This window comes from Taeniopygia guttata, chromosome 3 (assembly GCF_048771995.1).
Source record: "Taeniopygia guttata chromosome 3, bTaeGut7.mat, whole genome shotgun sequence".
NCBI classification, from domain to species: Eukaryota; Metazoa; Chordata; class Aves; order Passeriformes; family Estrildidae; genus Taeniopygia; species Taeniopygia guttata.
In genome coordinates this window covers 99,621,928-99,635,390 of record NC_133027.1, presented here as the reverse complement: position 1 = coordinate 99,635,390, position 13,463 = coordinate 99,621,928, and the positions used below count along the sequence as shown (strand labels likewise).

At 44.5% G+C, this 13,463-nt stretch overlaps 1 protein-coding gene across 5 annotated transcripts in view; it reads left to right on the top strand.

The window, feature by feature from the left end:
- Positions 1–7,446: 7,446 nt before the first annotated feature.
- Positions 7,447–13,463, top strand: part of PPM1B (protein phosphatase, Mg2+/Mn2+ dependent 1B) — a 60,859-nt gene continuing 54,842 nt past the window's right edge. The window contains exon 1 of one of the 5 annotated variants that reach the window (XM_072927508.1): positions 7,447–7,565. The gene's annotated coding sequence lies outside the window, so the exon portion shown is untranslated. Of the gene's footprint in view, positions 7,650–7,974; positions 8,211–13,463 lie in introns of those variants that run through there. The other 4 variants (XM_072927507.1, XM_041715407.2, XM_030269005.4 and 1 more) reach the window with 4 other exon arrangements.

Below are 13,463 nucleotides of genomic sequence, written 5' to 3'. Positions count from 1 at the left end.
TTTATATTTCAAATGTGTATTAGGACTGCCCTTCACACTGCACAGTTTGGTTGCTGGTGTTTTTCCCCTCAGAAGGATGGTGAGTCACATCTATTCCAGTTTAACAGCTCCTCTGATCTTAACAGAATGCCCTCAGCAGAAACATCCTTGAATAATACAGACCACTCACATAGATCAGATTGCTTCTGCCCGATGTGTTGGCCCATTCCAGGCAGCTTCACTTACCCATGAGAACAGTGTGTGCTACAAGCCCCCGCTCTCAATGGAGTCCTCAAGCTGTTATTCTTCCTCAGCAAAGGGGATTAAGAGAGATGACAGTGAATGGAAAAGTGGGAAGGTGAAGTGCCACTGATTTTATGTGGGAAGGTATTTTTAAAATGTCAGTGATTTTATGAAGCAACCTTTGCCACTCTCCCAGGTAATTACTTCTCATAGTTAAGGTAAGGAAAGGTAAAATATTAACAGTATTGATAATTAACAGTAATGAACTAATTGAATTAACAGCAATGATAATTCCAAATGAATTAGGAAATATCACAAGGACTAAATAGGAAGCTGTTAACTTGTCATTAGATTACTATTAGAGACTATGGTTAAGAAAGAAGTGTAAGTGGGCAGCAAAAGGTAGCAATGGAATTGCATTGACAGTAAGACATCTCAGTTAATATCTACATGTTTCAATGATAAACTCTTCAGGCTTATTTTTACTTTTACTCTCATGCCTACTTCTAAATTTTCATTAGAATGGTCTCAGCTATAGAATTTTGTGTCTATGGAGTATTTGAAAGGTGTTTGAAAATTGAGAGGCTATTGTTACCAGAACTCATCTATTTTATGGAGCTTAAAAGCAAGTTTGTTAGGGAAACTTGATTGACTCCTTCAATAACATAAGCTTAGAAGATGATAAATATTTTACAGTTGACATGCTTAAGATTTTGTACTATCTTAAAACATACTAAGCTCTCTTAAAATACTTCAGTCAAAGGCAGAAAGGATTAAAGTCTGGATAGTTAGTGAAGAACAAACTTGGGCAGTAGTAAAGATGAAGACACATTAGGGATGGTGGATGAGAGTAGTCTAAGCAAAAGGAGGTATTCTAACACCAAAGCAAAATGTTTAGCAGTATTTTAGACTGGAATAGGAGACATCTCAGCAAGAAGTTAACAAAACTAACACTTCTGATCTGTGTCCTGTGCTACTACCAATACTGCACTGAGTTCTGAGCTTCCCAGTGGCAGAGAGGAAAAGTGTGAACACATGCTCACAAGTTACTGAGTTAGCCAGGCAAATTATTCCTTATCAGCAAGGATGCTATGGCAGCCTGTCATAGCTGAAATGAACACGTTTTCCTTCTGCAGCTGGGTGAGCTGGGAGCATACACAGAGGCAGCTATTACAGCTTGTCTGTGGTGTAGTAACTTATTAAGCCATGCTAAGTCATGGCTTAATTACAAACTGGCTTGACAGCTTGTGGCTGTCTGTCCCTACCCAATTTAGCAACATGAACAAAGCTGAAATGAAGGCAACAGAAATAATCATGGCAGAACAACCCCTTCAGTTTGTTACATCTCAAAGCCAGCTCATGGCTGCTTGTGTGCATCTCCAAATAAGTACTTCCACACTGCCATTAAGTGCCCGTGTGAAGGCACTTAACCTGTTGCCCAGCCACGCTTAAGACTGCATTTGTCATTCTAATGCTGAAGCTGAATGACATTTCATATCATGCTGTGATAAACTACCATATTCTGTCCTTCTTTGTCATCTTTTTGAAGTGATGAGCTCCCAGCAGCTAGTGAATATTTCTGATACTAGGGTCTTGCTTTTATACTCTTGACGTTAACTGCATTTATATTTCTCTATCAGTTTAAATGTATGTGGTTTCCTAATTTTCCTTACTATTGGTACCTGTAAGCACTGGGTCATTTACAAATTTATTCCCAACCACTTTCTTGTATCAGCATCATTAAAGAAAATATCTAATAGGTTTAATCCAAATTTATCCTGAGCACTGGGGGAGTGTGAGGGGTTGTGATGGTAGGAAGAAAAGGAAACAACCTTTACTCAGACCTAATTTCTGATCATTAGATTTTGCTTTATCCTCTATTGATACTCCATCACCTCCATTAGTCTCTGGTAGTGCTCTGCTAGTTCCTGTCATCTCCTCCTTTATCTAGAAGTTGAATGATATTATCAAAGGAAGATCTCAGGTTAATCTGGTAAGGACTACCTTTGGTAAACAAACATTATACCTTCACATTTCCTGACATACTTACTTTAAAAAGCTTACTACCAGACAAATGATTTCATTTGACATGATTTTCTGACTTCTAGAATGGGCATTATCTGTTCTTTCTGCCCAGAAGCTGTAGACTGTGTTTTACTTCCATCTTGTATGTAATACTAGCAATTTTCTTTCCCTCCTAGCTATTAGCCATCCTACCCTCCAACCCCATGTTCAAGATCACCATCTTTACTGCAAATTGAGGCAAAAATACATATTTAGTTTTAGAATCAAATGCAGACTATTTCTAAACCCCACTTCTTCCTCAACGGAAAGCAACATCACTTCCTTCTTACACTATTATGTCACAGCTGGATAACATCTTGCTGTTTTTTCAGATGCCATATACCATAAATCAACTTGATTTTCCAGATAAATTTTCCCTTCATTCTCCCACTTATTGATGTTTGAGATCTACCTGAATCAGACTTTTTTTTTCTGTTAAATGCTCTCTGCTTATAATTCTTACCACTCTCTTTATGCCACTTCTTTTCTACTTATGCCTTGAGGCTTCTACCTCAAAACCATTTTGCATTCTGTGAGATACAAGATTCCAGTCATTTGGTTTCAAGGTACCTAAGGTTTCTTTCATGTTCAAGTTTTCATTATACAAGACGATTTTGTTGCCAGGTCCCTTCACTTATCACAGTTTCCCTTTCTGAAGTTGAGAACATTCTATTTTCTTTCACCCCTACCTTTCACAGCAAAAGTTGTGGTCACTGACTCCAGGGTTATTTATCATCAGGCCTTGAGGGCATATCCCTGAACCACCCAAAAGCAATACTATTTACAGGCTCAGTGAGAGTTTGGAGGAGAATTTAATTTACTACCACAGTCCAGAATGTCTGGCCCCAACTATGAGTAGCATCTATTCCCCAAATTATTAAATGACAATTTGAAATCTCACAGGCTATTTCTTTGAACCAAGGAGTACCATCTCTTCAACAATATGGAGCTTTCTAACTACCTCCAAACTTTCCACCAGGAGTTTGGAATGATCTTAGGGCCCTCTTTTCACAGTAAAATCTGCAACCATCTTTTAAAAAAATATATTGGAACTAAATTTTGAGTTTACCTTTATTTACCTTTTATTTGCAAAACATTGCTTCTTTAACATAGAATATTAATACACAATATTATTTTTACTTCTGTGTTTGCTTAACCACAAATTCCCTCTAATCCACATGTTCTGGTTAGGAACTGAGTGTTCTTTTGTCACAAGGAGGGTGTCCTGAACTGTTTTCTAAAATTCCTCCATGGTTTTTTTTCACCAAAGTACTGGAAATAGTATATCCACTTTTCAATTATTTCATTTTGACACAGTAACATTACCTTTAGCCTTTGTCTGTATCTGTCCTTTTTTCTTTGCTATCCATCCTACATTCTTTCTATTCCCCATTGCTGTATTAACATTTAGTCTTCCTCTTGTTGAGCAAAACCAAGGCAAAATATTACATGAAACTTTCAAAATTTTCCCCCTTCATTTCTTAATGTGAAGATGACTTTATTATCTGTGGTGATTTCCTTCCTTTCTTCACAGATGGCGTAATCTAGAAGGGGTACACAGGGAAGTGGTGAAGAACTAACTACCCTTGTTTAGTGAATTAGTTTCCATGGGAAGTTTACTCAGCTGAAAACGAAAGAGTTTGTTTGTTTTGCAGATAAAAAACTAACCATGTACCATAAATATTGTCAGTGTCTGAGAATGCCTTCTTGTGAAACCAGAGCAGTAACCATTTGTCAAACTAGTATGAAGGCCAGTTAAAACACTAGATGCTTCAGACAACCTGTTAATTTTTATAAAACTGAGGTAAAAGGTGAGAAAATTACATTAAAACGCTGTCAGATCAAGTAGCTTCCCAAAGGTACTGATTTTTTGGCAGGACCTGATTTACAGCTTATTAATTTGAACATTAAACAAATGTAATTATTGAGATTTGTCAACAGATATTTCTAGAAGGATGAATTGCCTCACCAATAACAATAGAACATTAAAAATGGGAATTTTAAAAACCCTGTGGAAGAACTCACCTTCATTCCTCTTTAGTGCAGTATCAAAGATGTTTGCAAATTACCTTTGTCCCATACTATCTTTTCCCATTTACTACCATTTCTGTAGTTCATAGTTATTTTCATCACCACTAAGAGTAAAACGGGCATTGCATGTATTAAAAAATGCCGACTCTTTCAGGCATGCACATATCACCGTTGATCCAACACACAAATATTCCCACAAATATCCTGCCTTGGTAATCTTAAATGAAGCTTAACTGGAACCAGCCATGAAATGGCACAAAATCCCTGGATTAGCCATTAACTCCACATTGCCACATACAAACCATTATTTCACCTACTTATTACTTCACCGCCCACCCCTGCTGCCTGTCACTGCTGCTTGCTTCTTGCCACACACACCTCTTGAGCAATGCCAGCGTTGAGTTTTAGCCCAGAGAAACCAGCCAGATACGCACATTTTCTACTGATTAGGAATGTGCTGTTTACACTGGGTTATGGACTCGTGTGCACAGTGTAGGTTTTCAGTTAATCTCTAACATTTAAGCAGGTCATGTTTGAAAAGCTGTAGGGGATAACACTTATTACTTTAGAGAAAATGTAGGGTAATATTCATTATTTTGGGAAGTCCATTCTTCCCAAAGAATTGTAAAGGTTGTACAGCTAGTGAGATGATATGGAAAACTTTTTCTAAATTTGTTATAAAACCATATATGAAATTAGGTAAAAGGAAGGGGATGAGAACCCCTGTAAAATCTAGAAGCAAGGAGAAAGGCAGGGTCAGAGGCTTTGAATGGCGACTAAAAGCCTAATTTGTGATCTCTTGCAGTATTTCTGTAGATTTTTGTTTTAGTTTTCACTGGGGGGAAGAGTGGCTGCTACAGTAAATGGGACAGAAGAGTCAGTAGTAGCTGAGTACAATGTACATATTGAGCAAAATTATCTATTGCTACCCGGAGTACCTCTCTGGCAGGTGCCCAAGAAGCAAAGTGGAGGATGCAAACAGGGACCTGATAAAATTACGGCCCAGTTCCATACCTGCTGAAATCTGTGCAAGATATATCATTACTTAAAGAGTACCGAACTCTTAAAAAATTCCTTAGTGAATAGTGAATCTCTTGAAATAAAAAGTTTCAAAAATCCAAGAAATATCTAGGCTAAATAAATTTTGCATTAATCAACCCTAAGATACAGCAATTTTTAGCCAGATTTGTCACTGCTTTAATAATACATGAATTATATTTAAATGACTATGAGATATAAGCCTGAGGAAAGGGAAAAAAAAAAAGAAAAAAGATCCCATGCTATATAAAAGTATCTTGAGTCCCAGATCATGTGGACACTGCAAAGTTAACTAGGTTGATTGGCAGCTGGGTCTGGGCTCTCAAATTAGCTTGTCTGTGAGCAAGTTTTCTATGACAGAAGGGTAACCGCAGCCTCAGCATTCTGGCTCTTTCTGAACTGGCTCACGGGTGCCTGTGCTGAGGCAATCTAGGTTTCATTCTCATTCAGCTCTATCAACTGGCAGGGAGCTTTGGGAAGCAGGACTGGCACACAGGGGTGAATAGCTCCTCTTCTTGGTGTGGAGTAGATGCATTTGAACCCACAGAGAGCAAAGCATCTGCTCATAGAGGTGTGGCTGCATCAGTCACCTGAGAGAAAAAGCGCCCTCAGAGCTCTGTGCAAGGATTTCCTAACGTGAGTGGTGGTGCCCATGACCTTGGAGGCAAAAGCTGAACAGCATTTTCTGCACTGTGGACGTAACTCTGGAGGCCGTGGAAAAAGAATCCCATCATGTGTCTATGTGGAAGACTGGGAGAGAATTTCAACTCCAGATAGAAAAGCTCCCAACTTTTTCAGGGTCAATTCATTTTGTAAACACTCCAGAAAATGAACAGATGAATAAATAAAAATGCTTTACAAGCAGTGTTTTGAGCTGGTCTTAAGTTCTGCGTGTGACGGGTGTTCACTCACTTTGATGTATTCAGTGTGTGGGGAGGAAACACCTCAGCATAAGGAAGGGGACAAGGGCATCAGCGAACTATGGTGTGGGAAGAGGTATGCCATTTCGGGAATGTAAGGCAAGGACATCCCTTCCAGCTTTCCAGGAAAGCCTAAAGGGTATAACTGCAGCAGCTGAGCGCCATACAGAGCTGTAGGGTCAGGAGCGGGTCCCTCTCCAGAGAGGTGAACCTCAGCTGGCTTCAGCCAGCCATTAACTGAGAAAGGTGGGAATAGCGCGGGATTACGAGGGATGAGACAGATTTTCATGTTCTTTCCTGAATAAACAGTTTTGGTTTGGGGCAAGAAAAGCCGAAGAGCAGGCGAGCCCTGGCAGGGTGTTCATTACTGCGGCTGCAGCCGGAGCGGCCGGCGGCGGGAGCAGCTGCCCATCGCTGCGCTCCCGCCTGCCGTGACCCGGGGCTAGCAGGAGGTTCGGGGGTGACCTGAGCACCTTCTACCAGCACCGAAAGGAGGCTATGGGGATCGGCCTCTTCTCCCAGGCAAGTAGTGACAAGAGGAGAGGAATTAGCCCCAAGCTTTGCCAGGGGAGGTTAAGGCTGGGCATCAGGAAGAATTTCTTCGCAGAAAGGGAGGTTAGGCATCAGAATAGGCTGCCCAGGGAGATGGTGTAGTCACCATCCCTGGAGGTGTTTAAGGAAACACTGGATGTGGCACTCGGTGCCACGGTCTAGTTACATGGTGGTGTTCGGTCACGGGGTGGACTCGATGAACTCAGGAGTCTTTTCCACCCTGATCGATTCTGTGCTTCAGTGATTCTACTCTGCAGGCGGCCGGCCCCAGTGTCAGCAGGGCGCGGTGGAGCACCAAGGGCGACCACGAGACGCCTCACTCGGGCACCCGAGCGGGAACGCGGACCCTCCGTCCCCTGAGCCGGGGCACGGCGCTCGATCCCGGCGGGCAGAGGGGAAGGCAGAGGAGCAAGAAAGCTCCAGCCCCGCTCTTTGCGGCCCCGGTACCCCGAGCGGCGCCGTGCGAGGCGCAGCGGGTCCCGCCGGGGCCGCCAGGCCCCGCCCCCTCGGGCGGGACACCTGCCCCCGCGCGCCCTGATTGGCTGGCGGTGATGTAATCGCGCGCACATACGGGTACTCCCCAGGGCCCCCCGTGGGGCACGGGGGAGGTCGTGCGCCTCTCGCCCGCCCCGCGACCAATCGCCGTGCGGAGCGGCTCGGCGCGCGGGCCGAACAGCGCTCGGCTGCCCCGCGCTTGATTGGCAGGGGCAGCGGCCAATCAGGAGAAGGCACCCGCGGGTCGGTGCACGCCCCCTTGGCGAAGCGGCGGCCGGGGCGAGAGAGGCTGCGGGAGTGGCGGCGCCGGGAGCCAATGGCCTGCAGGCAAACCGTGCCGCCGGGAGGGAGGGGATGGGGCGGCGGGAAGGAGGCGGGAGGGGCGAGGGCGCTCGCTGACAGCCGCTTCCGTCAGTCCCGCCCGAGGCTGCGAGGCCGGGAAAAAAAAAGTGCGGAGAAAGACGGAGTCCGTGCGCTGTCGTCTTGACTGACGAGAGCTGCAGCCAATAGTTTCCAAAGCAGACGAAGGAGACCCAATCAGAGAAAAGCTTTTCGGCGGGGCTTGCGCGTGAGCGGCGAGCGCATCCGCCAATGACAGTGAGGAAGGGCTGTGCCGACGGAGCCGGCGGCCAATGAGCGGCGGGCCGGGGCGGGCGGGCTGAGCCTGGCCCCGCCCGGCTCTCCGAGCGCGGTGACGCGGGCGGGGGGGACGGCGGCTCCAACATGTCCGCGCTGCTGGCGGCGCTCCGAGTGCGCGACCGGGCGGCGGCGGCGGCGGCCGGCGGCGGCCAGCGCGGGGCGGCGCGCACCTGAGTCCGAGCCAGCACCGCCCGCACCCGCGCCGGGCCCCGCAGCGCCGCCGGGTGCCGGGGGACGCGGGGCACACAGGTAGAGCGGCCGGGGTAGAGCGGGGGAAGGGGCTGAGCGGGCGGGCCGGGGCTGCGGTGCCGGGGTGGCGGCGAACGCGGCGTGCGGCGGGTGCGCCCCCGGAGAGCGGGCGGGCGCCGCGAGGCCCGGCCGCCGCCTCCCTCCCGCCGAGGGAAAAGGGAGGGCCGGGGCCGCGCTGACACGGCCCAGGCCACGCACGGCCCTGCGGCGGGGGAGCCGGCGGCTCGGCCTCGCCTGGGTGGCACCGGAGTGTCCGGCGTGTGCCGGCGGCCCGAGCCGGGCCCGGGGGGCGGCCGGCGGGCTCGCGCACGTGCAGGGGCCGGGCCCTGGGGAGCGTCGGGCCGGGCCCGCGTTACCGACGGGCTGGGGGGGGGAGCGGCGGCACGGCCCCGGTGTCGGGGGAGAAGGTGCCGCGAGGCCTGGGTGCTGCTGACGGGGATTAAAGCACGGGCAGATGGGCAGTGCCTGGGAGCCTTTAGGCGGAAGGAGTTGAAGGCAGTTCTTAGTCGTAGTTTGGAGCTTGCTGGCTCTGCGAACCCAGTGGATATACTTTTATTATAATCTACAATAATACTTCTCTCGGAAGGATGGCGTCATTTTGATGAATTCAGTTGGAGGCAGCTAGAAAAATCTGTACCTCTCTCGTTTTGTGTGCTGCGGTATGTTGAGGGATGTGTTTTTACAGTGGGGATGCAGGTGGTGGGTGAAACCACACGTGTTTGGGAGTAGTGGTACAGGAAGGCCTGTGAATTTAGGAGTAATAGGTAAACAGACTTCTATGTGTTTTGAGAAATAAGGTGGTAAGTTGGCAGGCGTCTAAAGGCTATGGAGGAGGGAGGCTTTGGATGGTAGGGAAGCCTGTATACAAGTTACAGGCACAGTGGTAACAGGTTGCTACAAGGTTCTGAACTTGTTTTGTTTCGTGGCCTGTGTGGTTAGACTTAATGTGCGAGACCTTCGTGTGTAATATGAGCTGGTATGTGGACAGCAAGTCATGCGTGTTCCTACTGCTGTGCTTTGGTTTGTTTGCTGCTCACACTGGGAGCTGAGAGAGATGCCCGGCTGTCACCGGCTCGATGAGCTCTCTGTCTGGTGTGTGGACATGGGCTAGAGTAACAAGCAACGTGGTTTGTGTCCTGGAAACTTGAGAGGAGCTGTGAGTTGATGTTTCACCTGTAATGAAATGGAAAGGCTGGATATCTGTTGTTTGGTTTGTGGAATACAAATGGGAAAACATGTAGCAAATGCCAGCTGTTGGGATCATGATAGTACTTTTTGGAGAAAAGTCTGTGTGCTGGGGAGCTGTAGAACTGTAGTTATATGTTTCTGACAGGTATCAGGCACTCTAAATTTCTGTCTATTAGATCATCAACACTGTCTTCTTGTAGGTAAATTTTCAAGGATGACTGTGGACTATAGGAAAGTGAGGGGGCTTGGGTGGATATTTGGGTATGTTGAAAATGGAGGGAAGGATGAATTTGTACCCAGGGTGAAGATTATGTTAGGATATGTATACATGTGTGTATCAGGGGAATGGTATTTGTGCAAAAGGGAAGCTGGAGTTTTCGTACTGCTGAGTTGGTTAATCTGTGTATAGAGAGAGGAGGCAGGCGTTTTTGGCTGAGGCTGTGAAAAGTTGAAATGGTGTGGGGGAGGGATGATGAACTGGCTCCAGGGTCTTGTACAGGTTGGAGGCTGTGGGGATTCTTTGCTGCTCATTGTATGGAGAGAAATATTTTATAGTTATGACACCTGGTGAAAATGAAAAAAGTGAATAAAGATGATGAGGCAGTTTAGTACTGTTACGAATATTACTGGATTAAAGGAGGTTACAGGACAGTCAAGGGGTTTCTGGTAAAGTGGTTTTTTTGTTTGTTTATTTTGTTCTGTTTGTTTCACTGGATAAATTGACCATTAACTTTAAAGGTTAACTTTTGCTGAAACTAGCACTCAACATGGTGTTGACAGGTCAGCAGCTAACGAACAGCACTTAATGTGGTGTAGACAAGTTCTTGTGTGTGTGGGCTTGGGCTCCAGTACATCCATTATGTGTATTTATTGCATGCATTTTCTATACCTTAACACTTAACTGAGTTTGCATATCCAGAGTATATGAAGTTTTATATACTGGACTTGTGTTTGAGAGAGTGCATCAACACTGGAGGGTCAGAGGTTTGTGAAGAAACCATCCATTTAGAATGGAAAGCTGCTTGGATCAATTGGAAATGAGGATTAAATACGTGTGTATTCCATGTTCTGAAGTCTGGGATAGTATGTTCTGTTTATTTGTGTAGGCCCTTATCTGTTGTTCTGCAGATATTTAGAGGAGGCTGTTACATAGGGCAGTGATTTAATTAAGGCACGCAACATCAGGATGAGGGACATGTAATTAATGTAGTATGGAGAGGGCTGCATAGACGATGCTGAGAACCCATTTTTCTTTTGTAGTGGTAGCCATGAGGTGATCAGTTAGTGATGTAAGGAACAAGAGAAAGAAATGAGTAGTCTTGTAGTTATCCTGGACAATCCAGTTCTTTTCTTGTCTGGGGTACATTGCTCTTTTAAGCTTTTCCAATGATAATCACTAATATGTGCTTCTGATTTAGTAAACTTGTCTCAAGAAATAAAAATCCATTGCAATTGAAATTCAAGCCTGCCAAATGTGTGTTGAACAATTGTTTCACATGCTCACTGTCAAAAACTACTGCTCTCAGGGGTCCAATGGAGAGCAGAGAGTATTTCTTATATGAATCTGTTGCTTCCATATGACAAAAGGGAAAGGCACTAAAATCTGCTCCTAGTAGTGAATGTAAAAATCTGTGTTTATGAAGTATTTGTGTTACTCTTTGAAGCAGGCCTTATTTAGACTGCAGCAAGGGATGGGATGTGCATGGAACAGTGGTCAGTGAGTATTGAATGTCCTCCTTAAATGGAGCAGACTGCAGCACACCTTGCTGAATGCTGCTGCCACAGTGTTTAGCATGGCAGGGGTGGGCTTGGTTTGTCAGTGTGGTGTCTGTTGCTTGATTTGGTCTTGGGTTTTTTTTTTTGTTTATTTTCAAAAAAAACACTGAAAATGAAAATTGATCATTTGGTAGTGCCTTGCATCATCAGTCCAGTAGGAATGCTTAAATCTGCCATATAGGTTTACTGCTGTAGCTTAGGAAGTGGGAAATGGCTGTTCTTTTCCAGTCAGCACTGGAACATAATTAGCTAACCATTGGCTTTTACAAGCATGCTCTCTTCCAAGTGAATGGGAAAGCCTTGGTGAAAGAATCAAAGCTCCAGACTCCATGTTTCGACTGTGGAGGGTGATTACTGTAACAAGCCATGCATATTTTTGTGTCCAGAGTAGTTTTGGGTTTTTTTTCCCTAGTATTGGTTCTTTCTGCCCACTACCTTAATCAAATATGCTCTATTTTGTTTGGGGTTTGTTTTTTTAGTTCTTGTCACTTGTCCACTGATCTCTCTGAATTCAGTGCTGCACTTCCCTGCCCTGTGCAAAAGAAGCATTCTTCAGATCTTGGGCCTTTTAGCAACTGAAGTGATTCAATCTGAGTATTGTTCTTCTCAGTAAATTGGAGGAGAGCAGTGGTAATTTCTTTGGAAAACAGTTGAAATCAAAACTTCTGCTGTCTTGGTTCCTTTCTTATGTATTGCTTTTTAAATTCTGTGCTTCAGTTTATGCTTGATGGTCTTCATGCTTTGGCTTATGGCTGTACAGAGTGTGAATTGTAACTTCTTATTTCTCACTGTCTGTTAGCAGTGTGAATGCAGCATAAATGTTTTATGCATCTTAGAGGAGTCAGGTTTAGCCCCAACCTCCAGCATCTCAGGTATATCAAAAATGTTCAGGGAATTTAATGTCAAAATCTAGACCAGTATTTGCAGCTTCTTAATAAAAAAAGCCACCCAGATAGAATGACTTCTGACTAGAGAAGCTGAAGAAGGAGAAATTGAAAGATGATCCCTTATGTAAGAACAAGGATGCAGAGTTTCCAGAAAGATTATCAGTACTGCTTTTGCTTAACAGACAACTTACTTTGTAAACTCCTTAGCTGTTTGGATGATGTTGTTCAGCCTTAGACAGATGTCTAGTGTGGGAACCTTTATTCAAACTGCTTATAATTTGCTCAAGCCTTGTACAAATTTATATTTGTATCATATAAAGTCAGATAAATATTTGGAAGACTTTATGAGTGTCACTTCAGAAGAAAACTGGTCTGAAAATCTTCATGAAGATGGTAAGAAATTAATAAGCTGGGTAGCTCATCTCTAGTTTCTAGAGATGAGCAGTTCAGCTCATCTCAGTTTCTTGAGACATTATTGGCATGTTGAAACATAAGGGTTGCCAGTGAGTGTAGGTTAAATTAGTCTTCTGGCTCTTGGAAAACCCTGTGTTGGGAAGGAAAGCGCAAAGATGTTTTAATGTAGAGGATGATGACAGAAGGGAAAATTCAGTGTCTCAGCAGACAGCAGCCTTTCTTACTATTTTGAAGGAAATTACTCAGGCCCAGGTATTTTTGTTCTGCTGTGAAAATGTTATCCACGATTCTTTTTTTCCCTGTGCACCATTAGTTTCTCATTAACATTACCTCAGTGGGTTATTTTATGATGTCACTATGTTACTGTCTCCTGGCGTAGATTTTCTTAATCTTTAATGGAAATAACTTTATTAATTGAGTTTTCTTTCAAACAAATAGTACAGCTAGGTGCTTAAGTCTGTTTTCACAAGAGTTAACATGAAACAGATCAGAAAAACATAGCTTAAGGATGTTTCAGACTGGGCTGCTGGAGAATATCAAATGGCTTTTTAGTGAGTATGGTAATGATACGTCAAGAACTGCAAACTTCCAGTTAAATCACAAAGGAAAGTGTCGTTAGTTCTTTCAGTTTTCATGGGATTAGTGTGTTAACAGAAAATGTCATCTTCAGTAATCCTACTTTTGTGTCTTCACCCCAGTATAGGAACTGGACCTTTACTGAATGTAGAGCAAACATGGCTCTGCTTTGTTAGCATATGAATTAATTGTTTTTATCAAGGAGGTAATGAAGTTAGATGATAAGGATTTATTGAGCAGAGGAGGTAGCATGTTATTGTAAGTTTGTCATGCAGTACTGCTTTGGTCTGTTCTCACCAGCTTGTTGGTCCTGCTAAAGGCAGGTATATGTTTGAAACTCATTATCTTCTATTTAAAATTTTATCGAAAAAGAAAAATTGGTAACAGGAGAGAACACCTCAGTGATGGAAGT